At 39.3% G+C, this 17,449-nt stretch overlaps 1 protein-coding gene across 1 annotated transcript in view; it reads right to left on the bottom strand.

Moving 5' to 3' along the window:
* Positions 1-16,546, bottom strand: part of UBE3A (ubiquitin protein ligase E3A) — a 65,185-nt gene extending 48,639 nt beyond the window's left edge. The window contains exons 1-3 of the mRNA XM_015830387.1: positions 16,220-16,546; positions 4,883-4,951; positions 88-251 (exon numbers count right to left, since the gene is read on the bottom strand). The gene's annotated coding sequence lies outside the window, so the exon portion shown is untranslated. The remainder of the gene's footprint in view (positions 1-87; positions 252-4,882; positions 4,952-16,219) is intronic.
* Between the last annotated feature and the right edge of the window lie 903 nt (positions 16,547-17,449).

Below are 17,449 nucleotides of genomic sequence, written 5' to 3'. Positions count from 1 at the left end.
GTCTAGATATTGTTCTATTTCTTACAAAAAAATATTAAAAGAGAACAATAAAGTTTGACATGCTTTGACTCTTCGTTTCAAGCTTACCTGTCAATTGTTTCCTGCAGTTTGGCTTCACTGATATCAAATGTAAGGTTGATTTTCTACTCTGTCATGTCGCTATCAGCCAGTGATTATTCAGCAGTACCCGTACCCACAGTACCCTGAGGCCTCCCATTGGCTTTCTTCTCTCCAACTGAAGACATCCATTGCTGAAACAGAACCAGATAATGTCTTATACATTTCTACTACCTTACCTTATTGCGTTTAATATACAATTTTTAATTGTTGGTTTAAATTGTTTTAATAATTTAAAATGATTTAAAACATTTTGTAAGTTAGAATACTATAAACTATAAACTAATTATAATCATCAAAAAAAGCAGAGATAAAAAATAGTAAGTCTGTTCAGGCTATCAAACTCTACATAATTACATAGTAAAATAGCTCAAAAGTGACAACATTGTAAAATGAAGTAAAGTAATGTGATCTGCCCTTTGGTAATACTGTTTAATTTTTCTTAACTTAAAAATTAGGTTGATACAAATCCCAAGAATTTTCTTAAAGCGTTCACAAATTATGGCTGTGCAATAAAAGATATGCTTCACAATACACTGAAGTGCAAGCAAAGCAAAGGTCATCACGTTTTTGCATGGAGAAGAAAAGTGTCTATGCAATGGAAGTCATGAGGAGACAGTTGGGAGCAATTTCTGAACAGCTTGTAAAAGACATTGGAGCTTTGTTTGTACACCATACTTTATGGAGAATGTTATAAATACATTTATTAATACGTACTAAAGTAATTAAAATGATAGCAAACATTAGAGGGAAATGTATTTAATTTAAGCTAAATTCAACTTTTATTATCAATTTAATTCTAACTTTAAGTCCTCAAAATGTCTGCTAGAATCCAAATATTCAGTGACTTAGTGGCTTCTAGTCTTATTCTCCAAGAAACTGCTAATGCCTCTAAATAATACTAGTCCTTGGATTAAAATGGAAAGAAAGAGCTTTGCATTCATATTTTGTTTGTTTTTTTCATATACTTCTAGTTGGGTCCCTATATAAATAGAATGCCTGGTTCTTGTATTTTGCTATATATATATATAGCAACCTGCCTCCAGAAGCTGTGAATGCTCCAACACTGGAAGTTTTTAAGAACAGACTGGACAGCCATTTGTCTGAAATGGTATAGGGCAGTGATGGCGAACCTTTTAGAGACCAAGTGCCCAAACTGCAACCCCAAACCCTCTTATGTATCATCGGGTGCCGGGTGGGCGTGGCCCATTGGGTGAGTGTGGCCCATTGGGTGGGCATGGCTGTGGTGGTAACAGCAAACTGGGTGGGACTAAAAAGTGCAATCAATCAATTCCAACTTTGTGAGATCTTTTTTTTTCCCTGCGAGAAGTTGAAATTGATTGATTGAACCTCTCTTTTTTTTTTTGCACACAAAAATAAAACCTAGCTCAGGGGTAGGCAACCTTGGCTCTTTTAAGATTCATGGACTTCAACTCCCAGAATTCCTGAACCAGCCATGCTGACTCAGGAATTCTGGGAGTTGAAGTCTACGAATCATAAAAGAGCCAAGTTTGCCTATCCCTGACCTAGCTGAAGGCCTAGGACTGGGGCGACGGTGCGCGTGCCCACAGAGAGGGGTCTGCGTGCCACCTGTGGCACGCGTGCCATAGGTTCGCCACCACAGGTATAGGGTTTCCTGCTTGAGCAGAGGGTTGGACTAGATGACCTCCAAGGTCCCTTCCATCATCATCATCATCATCATCATCATTGAATCCAATTGGAGAGATTATAACTTTGTTTGTTTGTTTGCACTGGGTTGGAAATAGCAGTTCCATGCACAGACTTTTTCAATATACAGGCTGCATTTAGAATCCAAAATTTTGGTCAGAGAAAAAAGGTATAATTGAAGTTGTCATATCTTTTGCCTCAGATGACTGTAAGGAAGTAAGTGGAAAGCATTTAACAACTCATACAATAAATCTTATGTAAATATGCTCTTATGCAGAAACATCAGACTAAATGATTCTTTAAAACTACGTGTTAGAAACTTCCCTACAGCAAACATCATGTTTGAGTTTCAACATGCACTTTTTTCAGATATACAGTGAGGGAAAAAGTTATTTGATCTCCTGCTGATTTTATATATTTGCCCACTGACAAAGAAATGATCAGTCTATAATTTTAATGGTAGCTTTATTTTAACAGTGAGAGACAGAATAACAACAAAAATCCAGAAAAACGCATTTCAAAAAAGTTATCAATTGATTTGCATTTTAATGAGTGAAATAAGTATTTGATCCCCTATCAACCAGCAAGATATCTGGCTCCCAGGTGTCTTTTATACAGGTAACAAGCTGAGATTAGAAGCATTCTCTTAAAGGGAGTGTTTCTAATCTCAGCTTGTTACCTATACAAAAGACACCTGTCCACAGAAGCAATCAGATTCCAAACTCTTCACCACGGGCAAGACCAAAGAGCTGTCCAAGGTTGTCAGGGGCAAGATTGTAGGCCTACACAAGGCTGGAATGGGCTACAAGACTATCACCAAGCAGCTCGGTGAGAAGGTGACAACAGTTGGTGCGATTATTCGCAAATGGAAGAAACACAAAATAACTGTCAATCTCCCTTGGTCTGCGGCTCCGTGCAAGATCTCATCTCGTGGAGTTTCAATGATCATGAGAACGGTGAGGAATCAGCCCAGAACTACACAGGAGGATTTTGTCAATGATCACAAGGCAGCTGGGACCATAGTCACCAAGAAAACAATTGGTAACACACTACACCATGAAGGACTGAAATCCTGCAGCACCCGCAAGGTCCCCTTGCTCAAGAAAGCACATGTACATGCCCGTCTGAAGTTTGCCAATGAACATCTGAATGATTCAGAGGAGAACTGGGTGAAAGTGTTGTGGTCAGATGAGACCAAAATTGAACTCTTTGGCATCAACTCAACTCGCTGTGTTAGGAGGAGGAATGCTGCCTGTGACCCCAAGAACACCATCCCCACCGTCAAACCTGGAGGTGGAAACATTATGCTTTGGGGGTGTTTTTCTGATAAGAGGACAGGACAACTTCACCGCATCAAAGGGACGATGTACCATCAAATCTTGGGTGAAAACCTCTTTCCCTCATCTAGGGAAGGGTTAACCTTAACCCTGACCCTAATCCATTGAAAATGAGTCGTGGATGGGTATTCCAGCATGGCTATGACCCAAAACACATGGCCAAGGTAACAAAGGAGTGGCTCAAGAAGAAGCACATTAAGGTCCTGGAGTGACTTAACTAGTCTCCAGACCTTATATCCCAGGGATGGCGAACCGTTTAGAGACTGAGTACCCAAACTGCAACCCAAAACCCACTTATGCATCATTGAATGCCGGGTGGATGTGGCCCATTGGCTGGGTGTGGTCAATTGGGTGGGCATGGCCAATTGGGTGGGTGTGCTGCAGTGGTAACGGCAGACTGGGTGGGACTAAAAAGTTCAATCAATTCCAACTCTGCAAGATCTTTTTTTCCCCGCGAGAAGTTGAAATTGACTGATTGAACTTTTGGGGGGGGGCACACGGCGGCGGAGGTCTAAAGCAAAAAGGTTTTATAAAACCCAGCTGAAGGCCTAGGATTGGGGCGACGGCGCGCGCACCCACAGAGAGGGCTCTGAGTGCCGCCTCTGGCACCCATGCCATAGGTTCATCAGCACTGTTATATTCCATAGAAAATCTGTAGAGGGACCTGAAGGTTCAAGCTGCCAAATGTCAGCCTCAAAACATTAATGACTTGGAGAGTATCTGCAAAGAGGAGTGGGACAAAATCCCTCCTGAGATGTGTACAAACCTGGTGGCTAACTACAAGAAATGTCTGGTGTCTGTGATTGCCAACAAGGGGTTTGCCACCAAGTACTAAGTCATGTTTTGCGAAGGGATTAAATACTTATTTCACTCATTAAAATGCAGATCAATTGATAACTTTTTTGAAATGCATTTTTCTGGATTTTTTTGTTGTTATTCTGTCTCTCACTGTTAAAATAAACTTACCATTAAAATTATGTATATTACATATTAATTGATACTTAGCAACTGAAGATCATAAATACTTATGTAAATATTTCTATAATTTACAGTGTTTCCCCAAAAATAAGCCCTATCCTGAAAATAAGCCCTATCTTGATTTTTGTGTCTCTGCTTAATATAAGCCCTACACCCAAAATAAGCCCTAGTTAAGACCCCATCCACTCCGTCCCACTGCCTGGTTTTACAAGGTGGGGCAAGGTGCATGAGTAAAAATCAAGATAGGACAGGGTGGGGGAGTGGAGCTGCCCCATGCGCCCACCTATTTACCCCAGGACCACCGTAGCCAGGCCTCCCATGCCCCACATGTCGCACCACCGCCCAACTTCTTCAGCCGCTTACGGCCACTTGTAGCAAGAGGTCCCATGGCGCCAGTGTCGCCGCTCACATGCACCACAGCACAACATACCACATAGCCTCCTTCCGCGAGTGGCAGCACGGGCGCAACGCACCATGCTGGTGCAACGCGTGGTGTCCTGCCACAAGCGGTGGCACCAGCAAAGCATGGTCGTGACATGTGGCCTCTTTTCACGAGCGGCCACAGAAGTCGGGCAGAGACGCAACAGGTGTCGGGGCATAGGAGGCCTGGCTGTGGCGGTCCTGAAATAAGTGGATAAGACATCCCGAAAATAAGACCTAGTGCCTCTTTTGGAGGCAATAAAAATATAAGACCGGGTTTTATTTTCAAGGAAACGTGGTAGTAAATGCAGTTATTTTTGCTGCTAGGAATACAGTAATCAAGATATAACTATTCTACTTACCATATTTTTCTAGCACTTCAGCAGAATGTTCTTGCACAGTTGCCAAATAGCCTTTGATTGGTTGCAGACCTAGAATATAATATCTTATTTAATTTTTGAAATAGTGTATATAATTTAAAATACATAAACTCAATGCTATCCTCTTAATAGACTCACTTGGAAAATACTGATCCCACTCAGGATATTTTTTTTAAAAAAGCTGTGAATTACAATTGTTATATTTAACCTTTTTTTAAAAAATTCTAACAATAGTACATTAAAGAAATAGATTTCATTTTACAAAAATAAAAATTTACAACTTATAATAAAATCTACATCCAATATTCCATAAGAACATTGTTAATTAGCTCAAAAGCTAAAGAATCCTTGTACAAACGTGGACAAAATCTTGAGTTTCTGGACTGAAATTGCAGCAGCAATGGGGTGGGGAGAGGTAACAACTTGAAAAAAATGTATCTTTTGTAGTAAGATTTTTAATGTACAACTAACATTAGTATGCATTTAAGCATTAAGTTAGCATTCAGCATGACTTAGGAAATACTTAAATCACCAATGAGGAACTGATAATTAACGCAAACTGTATGTACTGTAACCATAAACTTAATTGGGTAAATTTCTTTTGAATGAACTGATTCGCAGTTTGGGTAAATTAATTCTTAATCTGCCTGCTTAAATTTTGGTGGTGGCCAAGAGTCTACTTCCACAGCTAAGTCTAATGCCTAAATATACGTCTCTTTTTTCTTAACTATATGTTCCTTTGTTCTTTGAGAAGCTATATCTATCCATGTTTCACTAAAAATATTTGAAAGGAAGCACACTGACATTTAAAAGGTTTGAAAACTTTCAGTTAATCGAGAATATGATAATCAGATTTAGTGACTTCCATTCCCCACCATCCAGTCAGAGTTGAAGCAGCTTCTTGGATAAGAAGCAAAATGTCTTCCAAGAGGAAAAAAAAGTCCAGTTGCCTTGTGAAAAAGCACCTTTGGGACAATTTAGTGACTGGTTTCAATTTCCTTGCTACAACAAATTCATCGGTTTCTGGTCACTTCTAAGAATGACTATAAATATTGATTATGACCTCCAAGGTCCCTTCCAACTTTGTTATTATTATTATTACTATTATGGATCATCGCACAGTCAGCCAGATGTTCAGAATGGATTTGGCATTTTGTCTACCTATCGAGTCCTTACCCAGGACCTGGGATAGGCAGATGTGGATGTTTGATGGTATTACAGATATCGTCGCAGGATGGAAGCAGTTCCTAGTAAGGCCGCCTTTTGCAATTGACTAATAGCAAATTTGTCAATGCCAATGGTGTTCAAGTGGTGCTCCAGTTGTTTTGGGATTGCACCCAAGGCGCCTATTATTATTATTATTATTATTATTATTATTATTATTATTATTATTATTAAATCAAGAATAGCAATGGGCAACCCGTGCCATTCTTACCAACTGCAGTCAGCATGACCAATGGTGATCATTGTTGATAGCTTTAGTTTAGAATTCCACAGATTGTCTATTCTTGCCTTATGAATCTTTTAAAGGATTACATACTTTCATGTGTATTTAGGCATTGGATTCTTTGGACTGAGTCTTCTGACTATTCCACCACTATCAGAAGCATAATTAACAGTAATATGAAAGGAGAATTTATCCTTAAGATTGTTAAGGAATGTTAAGGAACAACCTATACAGCATGCTTTGTTCAAACTTGTGTTTCCATCCAAGCACAAACCAAGTTTTAATACAGGATATGCTTTTTCTCTCTTAGTGATGTGATTTTATTAGATGGGCTTATCTAAGTTTGAAAGAAACATATTGGAAGCTCTCCAATATGTTGGCTGCGCTAAGCCCAACATTGGCTGCGCTAAACCCAACATTTAATGGAAAGGCAGAATATAAAACTGAAAAAGCATACATTATGAGAAGCAATAAAATACAGGGTTTAGAAGCCTGGCCTTTTAAAAATAATAATTCCTCTAGTGCTAATCATATGGTCTGATAAACTATATTTTAAAAATATGGCTATCATGCCCCTCAGAGTGTTTCCTGAATGGAGAACTATTATACAGTTTGAAAAATGTTCCCAATTGCTGGCTAATTTTCATTCAATTCATGGGGTAGTAATACATATCTCCTTTTATGTAAAATAAAACTAATTGTTACTATTAGTTGAAATTCTCTGCTCAAAATTCAACAAGCAACAACAATAAAACGTTCCACAGCATTCAAGGCTTTATAATTCACTCGCTATATTAAGGAAAATATAACAAAAATACTTCTACTATGATAGACTAGAGGTTTTTTTATTCTGTTTTCAGAGGCTAAAGCAGGGGTGTCAAGCTGCCGGCCCATGGGCCGGACATGTCATGCGGAAGCCGCGCCCACCCCATTGCCGGCAATGGCAAAACTGTCCCGATACGTTGCGCGACGTCACATGACGTTGCGAGTTTGACATGTCTGGCCTAAAGGAAGCAAGACAACTATCAGCAACAACTGTAGCCCTTTTAAAGCATTTAATACATTTGTTACAATTAAAAAGTGCTGTTCTTATTTGTAAATATGATGTTGAATTTTGCTGGTATGAATTTGAAGGGTTTAGGGCTGCATGCAAATTACAAGCCATGGACTGCCTGCACATTTTAGATTATTTTTCTGACTGTGTTGTTTTTCCCAGTGCATTTTTTCTTTAAATGCACCCAAAGGATGACTTTCACCTAATTTAGCTTAACTTTTAAATAATTTTGGATTAATCTCCTGCTTTAAAACAAATCTCAGTTAATGTTGAAACAAATCAATATTAAATCAAAATTTTAAAGTAGCTGGTTAAACAAAATACAAATTCTTATTCAAAGAAAATTATTTGAAACAAATTAAACTTGCAAGAATCTTCTTCTTGCTGGACCCAGCAAGAAAGATGTTCATCTATGCCCAACATTTTATCTGCATTCCTAAAGTATCATCCCAATTGTGCTAAATCATAGTTCAGTATTACATGCAAACACAGTCACTGTATTAAATCAAATTTCCTTTTATATCCTTATGGTAGGATCAAAATTAATCAAGCTGTTTACCTTTCAAAATTAACTTGTAGTTAAGAATTGCTTTAATTTTAATGAGGGAATTTCTTAAAGCAGCTACCACTTTCTAGCATTGCTCAGAAGCTTAAAAATGATGATCTTCTTTAATGAATAGCAGATAAGTGCTGATCTCATGCTCACAAGGGATTCAAAGACCTTTTACCTAATTATTTTCCAAGTGTGCACAGCCATTACATATAACTAACCACACATACACAAATCTGAACTTTTCAGATATATTTAATATGGAAAAACAAATGTAACTCATCATAAAACTTGTAATGATAAACAATCATATGGCATCATTCTATTATTCAATAATCAGATTAACATCAGTTCAGATGTTAATGTCATCAATTCATAACTTTTACTTTTTTACTTTTACTTTTCTTCTCTCATCTATATTTACTTTTCCATTAAAAAAACCCAGCATTAACTATATCAGATATCACAACCAACTTTTGTTGTGGGAAACCTGGAAATTTGGGGGGGGGGGGGGGGAGAAAGTAATTTTTCCTAAATTTTTGAGCATTTGAACTAAGCCATAATGAGCCAAAGTAAACCCCCAAATCTGAAAGTCCCTGTTTCACCAATATCATGTTACTGCATCAATCACTGCAGTTGTTGCAAGTTTAGTAGTAAATCTGACTTGGTTCTCCTAATGGAGGACTATCATTGGGCAGTTTGAAATTTCTGTTAGTTCAAGTCAACATATCAATGGTAACAGATTATGAAAGTTTTGGGTGGAAGCAGGATTGAACAAAAATAATCCTGTCCTTCAGACAAACCTTAGCCATTTTGTAAGTCTTGGCATTGAGTATACTGGCTATTTAGAGTACTGAACTGTACTGGCCTGTTCTTTCCTAGCCAACACAGCAGCACATATCATCAGTCAATGCTTGTTGTTATTGAGTTAAAAACAGATGGGGTGACATGAGGATGACATGTTGAGGAGGGAAGCATATATTTAAGCACTTGGGGTTCAGGAGATGAAAAACCACTTGGATTTCTTCATCCTACTGAAAAAAGAGAGGACCTGAACTATTAAAACCAAATAATTATAATTTGACTGCAACTGAAGGTATAATGAGGAATATCTGGCTGCCTCTCTCAGGCAATATTGTTAACTTCCTTTGCACAGCTAGAGTTGAACTAGGGATTTCACTGAGTTCAAACAAATCAAATAAGTTGAGATGTCTTACTCTTAAGCTTGCTTTCTCTCTGTTACAGACTTTAATAGTTGTCCTGCTTTTTTTATCCTATCGGCAACATCTTCATACATACTGTCCATGGAAGCTTCTGTAAAAGCTATTAAAGTATATGTGCACTACATGCATTCTATTTAATTTTTGTAAACTACATAGAGCTCGAGAGTAAAGCAAAAAGAATTTTGCAAATTTATTTAGAAAATGTATATGGCTGCCCACTCCCTCTCAATGACTCTGGATGGCTCACACTACAGTTATCTGCTGAGGACTTTCTGTACATTGAAAAGACAGCAGCATTTATAGAATTAAAGATTTCCACGGTATAAAAATAATTTTAAGGGAACTTAGGAATGAAAGAATTATCTAAAGTGTGCACCAAACCTTTCGCATATAAAAGACAATTTTACTTTTCTATCCAGGTTACATGTTTATCATACTGCAGTTTACTACAGAAGTCAGAATAAAATAGGGATGGATGCAAATATTTCTCATTCCCCACTGATGTGTCCACTTCTTAGATATGTTCCCCACTTCAGTGACTAGATTGTGTACTCCAGCCAACTTGGTTTCTTGAGAACACTTTTCCATTGCCTAAGAATAATTCAGTTCCATATATATGCTATCTTAAATTTATGGATGTGAGAACAGAATAGCTTGTTGGCTGTTCAAAGACACAGATATAACAACAAAAATATAATAAACTGAAATATTTCTAATTATATTAACAATATAATCCTAATCTGCTTTATTTATTAACCAAATCTATATCATTGCCCATCTCACAGGAAGTGACTCTGGGCAGCACACAACAATTAAATAAAACAACAAATATATAAGAACAATCATTATTAAATATTTAAAAATCATTATTAAAGATCAATATTATAAAAATTAAAAATATACAAATATACAAACTACAAGGCATGGACAGAGTAAATAATACTACAATGTCTCTGATTCCCTGAGACCTCTGGGTGTGGTGTCATAATCAGTCTTGGGGGACTTTGGAACATTTACAGGGATGTAGCCTAACCTGACTTCGGGGTGGAGAAAGTTTCATAAGATGGGTACCACAGCCAAGAAAGCTAGCTTCTTAGGTACCACCAAATTTAAGTCCAAATGTGATGGATTATAGTAACCGGCAGGTTCCAAGAAAAGAGGGAGCATATTCCAAGAATGGGGATGATCTGTACAATCTGGAGCTGGCTCATGCGAAGAGGTAGAGATTTAGGATAGTCACTCTTTAGAATTTGCAGAGAATATCTTTAGGATTATGTTAATATAGTTTAGTTTGGCAAGATTCAGTCTATAAGGTGTAAGAAGAACTGAATTTTGGCAGGATTGTGCCAGGCCTGACAGTATCTGCAACATGCCTTCTCTGCCAGATCTAATGGGACAGAGTGATGTAATTGGGAGAGGCAATCTCCTACATAACCCAGTTCCATACCATGAGGGACTGTCTCTCCCTGATTACAAAATTTTCAAAATAAATTTAAGCTTTACAAAACACAAGAGATCTATTATAAAAATTAAAAGATGCAGAGGGACTCTGTTGCAAATAATACACATGATAACATTATGCAAATGCTTCAATTTATATACTTGTATTGGACAATGGAATGCAAATATGTAATGGTAGGATTTATATCCTGTGTCATTCTGGTTTGCTGTTTATACTGCCACAAACTGAAAAATCTGTGAGATGCTGGGAAGATTCTGTTTTTAGTTTAATCTACAGTTATGCAACCTGGGCTACAAAAATCCAGACAACCAACTGAAGATATGAGCAGAGAGATATAGTCAACTTTAAATCTCTGCTGACAGCTAGTGGATTTTTGTAGTTCAGATCCAGTAACCATAAATAATATCTGCTAAATAACCACCTTAATACCCTTCAGCAGTCAACACAGTGGATTGTAGGAACTGTTGTCCAAACCATTTGGACAATAAGATATCCAAAACTTTTTAACCATAGAGCTATAAAGGCTCGTTGCAAGAATTCCTAGCTTTGAATAAATTCCCCATCCAAATTTTAAGAGACACTGTTTCAAGTCTTTGAAGTGTGCTTGCTGACTGCTGGGATTGACTTTTTAAAAAAATGTTTCCAACATAGCCAGTTATATATAGAAACTACAATAGTTCCATTCCCATTACTAGCTCAGATGAAGATGGGGAGAAAAGGGGATGAGCATATGCTCAGAGGAATATATTGCTGATAGGCTCCAGTCACTGACTCACCTGGATCAGACAGGATGTTGTATCTGCATTCACTGGAGATTTAAGTTAACTAATCCCAAATGTAGGAACTGATGAAAATTACTCTTTGTTGCATGTCTGCTAGCTAAGTTAACTACTGTTTTCAAGTCTTTGCTATGGAAAGGGTGGCTAGAGTCATCTTCAGGCAAGATGGGCAACATACAAGTTGAATGAATGAATGCCTGCATGCATGTTATGGTTCCTGGTTTTGATATATCACCTTCTGAAGTTAGCCATTACACAAAAAGGTACATGCATGTGTGTGTATATATTATATAAACTTAGTTAATACTACTGAAGTTTTCAGTTATGAACACAAACACTACATTGCTATTTGCCGAACTTTGATGTATATATATAGGGAGAACATTTTGTGGATATTCTTGCTGGTTAGAGCTTCTAGGGCATTCTAAAAAATGTAAGATTTGAATGAGATGCTTTTCTATTTTGTGCAGATCTCACTGGAGAATAATGTGTCACTACCATCCAAAATATAACCTGCATGCTTTTTGTTTAAGTTTACTTCTAACTATGCTTAGTGAAGCAATGGTTAGGCTGACACATAATGTAGTTTGGGTTTAGTATAAGTATGAATAATATGTCCCAAAAGTGCTTTTTCAGAGGCAACTGGACGTTCCTGTTTTTCTTTAAAGACGTTTTGCTTCTCATCCAAGAGCTGAAGAAGCTTCATGGATGAGAAGCAAAATGTCTTCAAAGAAAAACAAGAAAGTCCAGTTGCCTTGTGAAAAAGCACCTTTGGGACAACCATGACTTGGATGACTGAGAATCTCCATAGACATTTATGAATAATATGACACAGGCTTTGGTGAATCAACAAGAGAAGCTAATATTCTGAACTGTTTTTTACTGCAAATAAAGGGAGGGAAGCATGAGAGAATAGGCTTACCGTGTAATATTTTAACATTACATTTAAATCAGCACAAACTATTTGATGGTAGTATGTAGCAGATTCTGACTGAATTCAAAAAGCTAAGCAAGGATGGACCTGGCTAACATTTGGAATAGGAAATTACATACGGTCTGGAAATATCAGCTAAGCTGATAAGTAAAAAAATAGGCTTTATAGGAACACTCTTTTGCATTGTTACTTACAAAACTATATGGGTCTGAATATGAAGTCATCAACAATCAAGTTCAGCTCAAAGGAGATTATTTCTTACCATTTGACATCAGAGCTTATGTCAGCTTTAGTATACTCATTACATGTCAATAACTATCAAAATAGGCAGTCCATTAACAAAACAAAACAAAATATGCATCTCATTCATAATTTCACTAAACTCAGGACAATCACCTTCATTAGGTTCACAGATCACCTTTTCTGGATCAAGCTACTCACCCTCTAGAAAACATTTTACATATTATTTTTAGAACTCTGTGGTGACAATGGTATTGTACTATTAAAGCACATCTCAACATTTGTCAGTGCTTTAATCAGAAGCTACCTAGGAACTCCAAAGAAGTCATTTTGAACTTCCAAAGCAGAGGTCCCCAACCTTTTGGGCACCAGGGATCGGTTCCGTGGAGAGACATTTTTCCACGGACCAGAGGGGGCATGGTTTTGTGTGTTGCCTGCATCCCACATATGGAGCTTTGCTTGTTTGTGTGGACTGGTTGCTGGCAAGTTGTGGCCTGGTACTGGTCCATGGACCGGGAGTTGGGGACCCCCTTTCCAAAGGATAGGGATGTCAATAGGACAAAATTTAAATATTCTTGCAATAAACTCAATTATTCCAATTTTACAAGTTAAAATCTGAAGAAGAAATTGCATGAGGTCCATCATTCTTGAAATTGGTAATATTTTAAATCAAAACTTGAATCACCATATGAACTATTGAACAATCTATTTTTAAAATTTTCTGCTCTGTAATACTTTCTCCAGGTATCTCCTGATGACGAAAGGAAGTATTCATCCAAAAAAGAATACAGCATTAGTTGTTGCTCAGTTGCTAAGATGTGTCCAACTCTTTGCAATCCTGTGGATCACAGAATGTCAGACTCCCGTATCCCGGAGTTTGCCCAAATTCATATTCATTGTTTTGATGACACTATTCAATCTCATCCTCTCCCATCATCTTCTCCTTTTGCCTTCAAACTTTCCCAACATTAAGGTCTTTTCCAGTGAGTACTCCCTTCTCATTAACTATTTGATCTTCGTACAAAGTTGATATTTTCTATCCTTAACAAATTTTACTGGGAAGAAATAAAATAATTCTTTCCCTCTTAAGCCACCTGATTTTACTAATAAAAGTATGCACACGTTCTTTTTAATCTGGTCATGGAAAATAACATGTGGCATAAACTATACTTGCAGGGGAACCGGCTTTTCTACTTTCAGTTTTCTTTCTCTGAACTAAAGGATCTGGATTCTACTTGGTGGTTGCCGTAATTTATTTAAATAAAATAAATATATATTATGGCATTCATCAAGCAACTTCACACGTGTCCAAACTATAAAAACTAAACAGGAATATTTTCCTCCTTGGAATCCTAACTTACATAGAGTTTTTTAAACTTCACAAAAATCACTCAAGTTCAGTTTTATTCTTTTTGTTCAGACAAATGTTTGGAGTGTTGATCTGAAATAAGGAAAAGAAGTAATACATTTGATAGATTCCTCATGTTTATGGCTCAACCTTGCTGCCCTCCCGCCACCATATTATTTTTGTGTGGAACCAGCGCAATATACAGAGACTTATATGTAATTCAGGGATCTCAACATAAAGGTTTCTAATTCACAAAAGACACATATGCATATATAGAAGAGGTTCCATTTCTTCAACAATTCAACCCTAAGTTGTAGTGAGTGGCAAAACCTAACCACTGGGACCATAATGGGGCAACAGAGGATACAAGCATATTCCTTCTTGCCCACACTTAAACAGCCACTTAGGTCTAGTGACCAAAGCACCACGCTACAATGCTGGGTGACTGTGGGTCAATTGCCGTCTTAGCCCAAACCACCTCAGTGTTGTTATAGAGAAAAAAGGAAGGAGTACAGGTAGTCCTCGACTTATGACAATAATAGACCCCCAAATTTCTGTTGCTAAGTGAGACAGGTGAGTTTGCCCCATTATATGACTTTTTTTGCCACAGATGTTAAGTGAATCACTGAAGTTGTTAAGTTAGCAACATGGCTGTTAAATGAATCCAGCTTCCCCACTGACTTTGCTTGTCAGAAGGTTGTAAAAAGGGGATCACATGATGCTTGGATACTGCAATCACCAAGCATTTGAATTTTGATCATGTGATCATGAGGATGTTGCAACATAAGCAACTTTTTTCAGTGCTGTTGTAACTTTGAATGGTCACTAAATGAACTGTAGTAAGTCGAGGACTACCAGTATTAGGTACTGTTTGTTGCTGCTTTGAGCTTACTTACAAAAATAATAAAGGCAGGATAAAAAAATAAATACAGTTGGAGTTCATTAGAACCTGAGTATTGACATCGAACTTTAAAATACACAAGATTAACTAGGACTAATGAACTGTTGATATTATGTTGTCTGAAAGTAAATGTCCCCTGAGGCAAAGAACTAAATGCAGCTTACATGTCAGTTACCTGAATATTGGTGATTTCTGTTTAGCTAAAACAAACAAGGAAGGAAGCCAAAACAAAACTTATTGCATTCAGAAAAAGGTAAAAAACATATCAACAATGTACATCTAAATAGTTCAGAATAGGAATCACCTGATTACCTTTTTCTATGGGGAAAATTCAAGAATAATAAAAACTGCATGAATATTTCTCATAAGCAGTTGTCACATATTTACAAGAAATAAGAATCTTGTAAAATGAACCCCAACATAGTCTTTGTTTTATGTTTATGTTTAAGCTATGCTTGTTTGTCATTACTTATCCCACGCTTGCCAGCTGCACTGACTTATGTTATAATGGATGTCAAAATAAAGCCTAGGGTAACTTTTTAAAAATAATAAAGAAGCACAACTATACAGGATCTACACAACACTGTGAAAATTTAAAGTTGATTTCGCTGCTTATACTATAATAAACTGCCTTACTATCATATGATGCAGCCTAATATTTCAGTAGAATTTCAAAACTGCACTGGAGCTGAGTCCATGGGCAAATTGTTTCTAATTCTCAGATACAGTAACTCCCAGTAGAGTTCTAACTATTGTGTGCGGATGGCGGCGGCTAGTGAGTGGGTGGAGGCAGTGGAGGAAAGGAGGCCTGAACTGACAAGCAAAATACCCAATTTTCAACGTAGACTCTAATCGTCATCTGGAGCTCTGCGAGAGGGAATCTACGAGAGCCGATGGGTTGAATAGTTCTTTAATCTGATCCAAGAAGGAATTTCCTCGTTTTCACCCCACTATCCTACGCTCTACCCGTTCGAAGTAAGTTGCATTGTGTTCAGTTGTGTTAATCTCCATGAACGTGTGTCCAGGACAGCGGCCTAACGTTGCCCAAACGTACCATCTCGCCCTCTCGACGCTTCTTTCTCAGCACTTGGCGGGCACTGCGCTAGACCGCTCTGCTGATAAAAGGACTGGCCCCAAGAAACTTCCAGCGGGTGTCCGTCGCTCGGCCCCGGATGGCAGCACCTTCACAGGGAGAAAAGCCACTTCCCCTTCCTCGCACCGGGCACAGGCGCCGCCGTCTCCCCTTAAAGGCGCGAGCAGGTCCGAGAGGTTCTGACGGACAGAGTGGCCTGACGACTGCTGACGCCGGCACGATCCCTTTCGAGCGGAAAGGGCAGCGTGCACCGAGCCCAAAACAGGACTTCCCCAGGCCCCGATTTACCTGTCGTTTTCCGATGTAGCCGGCAGGCTCTGGCGAGGCCGGCCAGCTCCAGACGCTGGGCGGGCGGATGGTGTTCCTTCAGCTGACGCCTAGCCTAGGCCGTGCGGCCAATGCAAAGGACGTGAAGCGCGCGGGGAGCCGCCGAAGGCTAAGGCGGGGACTGCGCTAGGCCGGGCCAGGCGAGGCCTGGGAATGGGAAGACCGTCGGCGCTCTAGGCGTGCGCGTGGCTGACGAGATGGTGGCGGCCGAGTAGGGCCGCGCTGCGCCTCCGCCTTTTCCTCTTGGATCACCCAGAACGCAGCGCCACCATCTTGGAGGAGTAGAGGGAAGGGAGGGGGGCTAAAGAAGGGAAAAGAAAAAAAAAAGGCAGCAGAGACGGATGGCAGTGCGGCGCAGTCTCGGAGGACTTGCGAGAAGGAAGCTGTGGCCCGGCATGCATTGCGCGCGGGCAGCCGCATGAGGGACAGAGCGGCGCGTTTTGGTAAGGCCCTGCCGCTCTAGGGAGATGGAGCATAGAGTCTAGAATTGAAAGGGGACAGGCTTAGGGCTGACATGTGCTCCTTTCACGCTCTGGGGCGCTCTGTCAATTGAAGTGTCATCATTCCCCAGCAGTGTCTGAACGGTTGGATGGCGGAAGCAATTAACCGGTGTGTGTGTCAGTTCCTTAGACAGCCAACTGTCCGAGACGATTTTAGGAGGATTCCTGCACTGAGCAGGAGATGGGATAGACTGCCATCCCAACCTTCCGATGCCAGGGTCTTGCCCCCTCCCCCACTGGCCCTTGAACTTGGGAGCACGAAGCTGGCGGGGCCAGGAGAGGAAACGGCGCGAAAGATGAGGGTAGTTTTGCAAGAGGAGAATCCAGGGATCGATGGAAGCGGGGGAATCCAAGGGTTGCAATTAAATACAATTCAGGGAACGGACAGTACTGAAATATGAGTATCACAATAGAGCTGGAAGGGATCTTCTATCTAGTCCAATCCTCTGCTCAAGCAGGAGACCCTATATCCTATACCAGTGATGGCGAACCTTTTAGAGACCGAGTGCTCAAACTGCAACCCAAAATCCACATGCATCATCGGGTGTCGGGTGGGTGTGATCCATTGGCTGGGTGTGGCCCATTGGCTGGGTGTGGCTGCGGTGGTAATGGCAGACTGGGTGGGACTAAAAAGTTCAATCAATCAATTCCAACTTTGCAAGATCTTTTTTTCCCCCGCGAGAAGTTGAAA

Source organism: Protobothrops mucrosquamatus, unplaced genomic scaffold (genome assembly GCF_001527695.2).
Source record: "Protobothrops mucrosquamatus isolate PMUCROS unplaced genomic scaffold, P.Mucros_1.0 scaffold_19, whole genome shotgun sequence".
Lineage (NCBI taxonomy): Eukaryota > Metazoa > Chordata > Lepidosauria > Squamata > Viperidae > Protobothrops > Protobothrops mucrosquamatus.
Note: the sequence above shows the minus strand (reverse complement) of the source record. Positions and strands in the feature narration are given on the sequence as shown.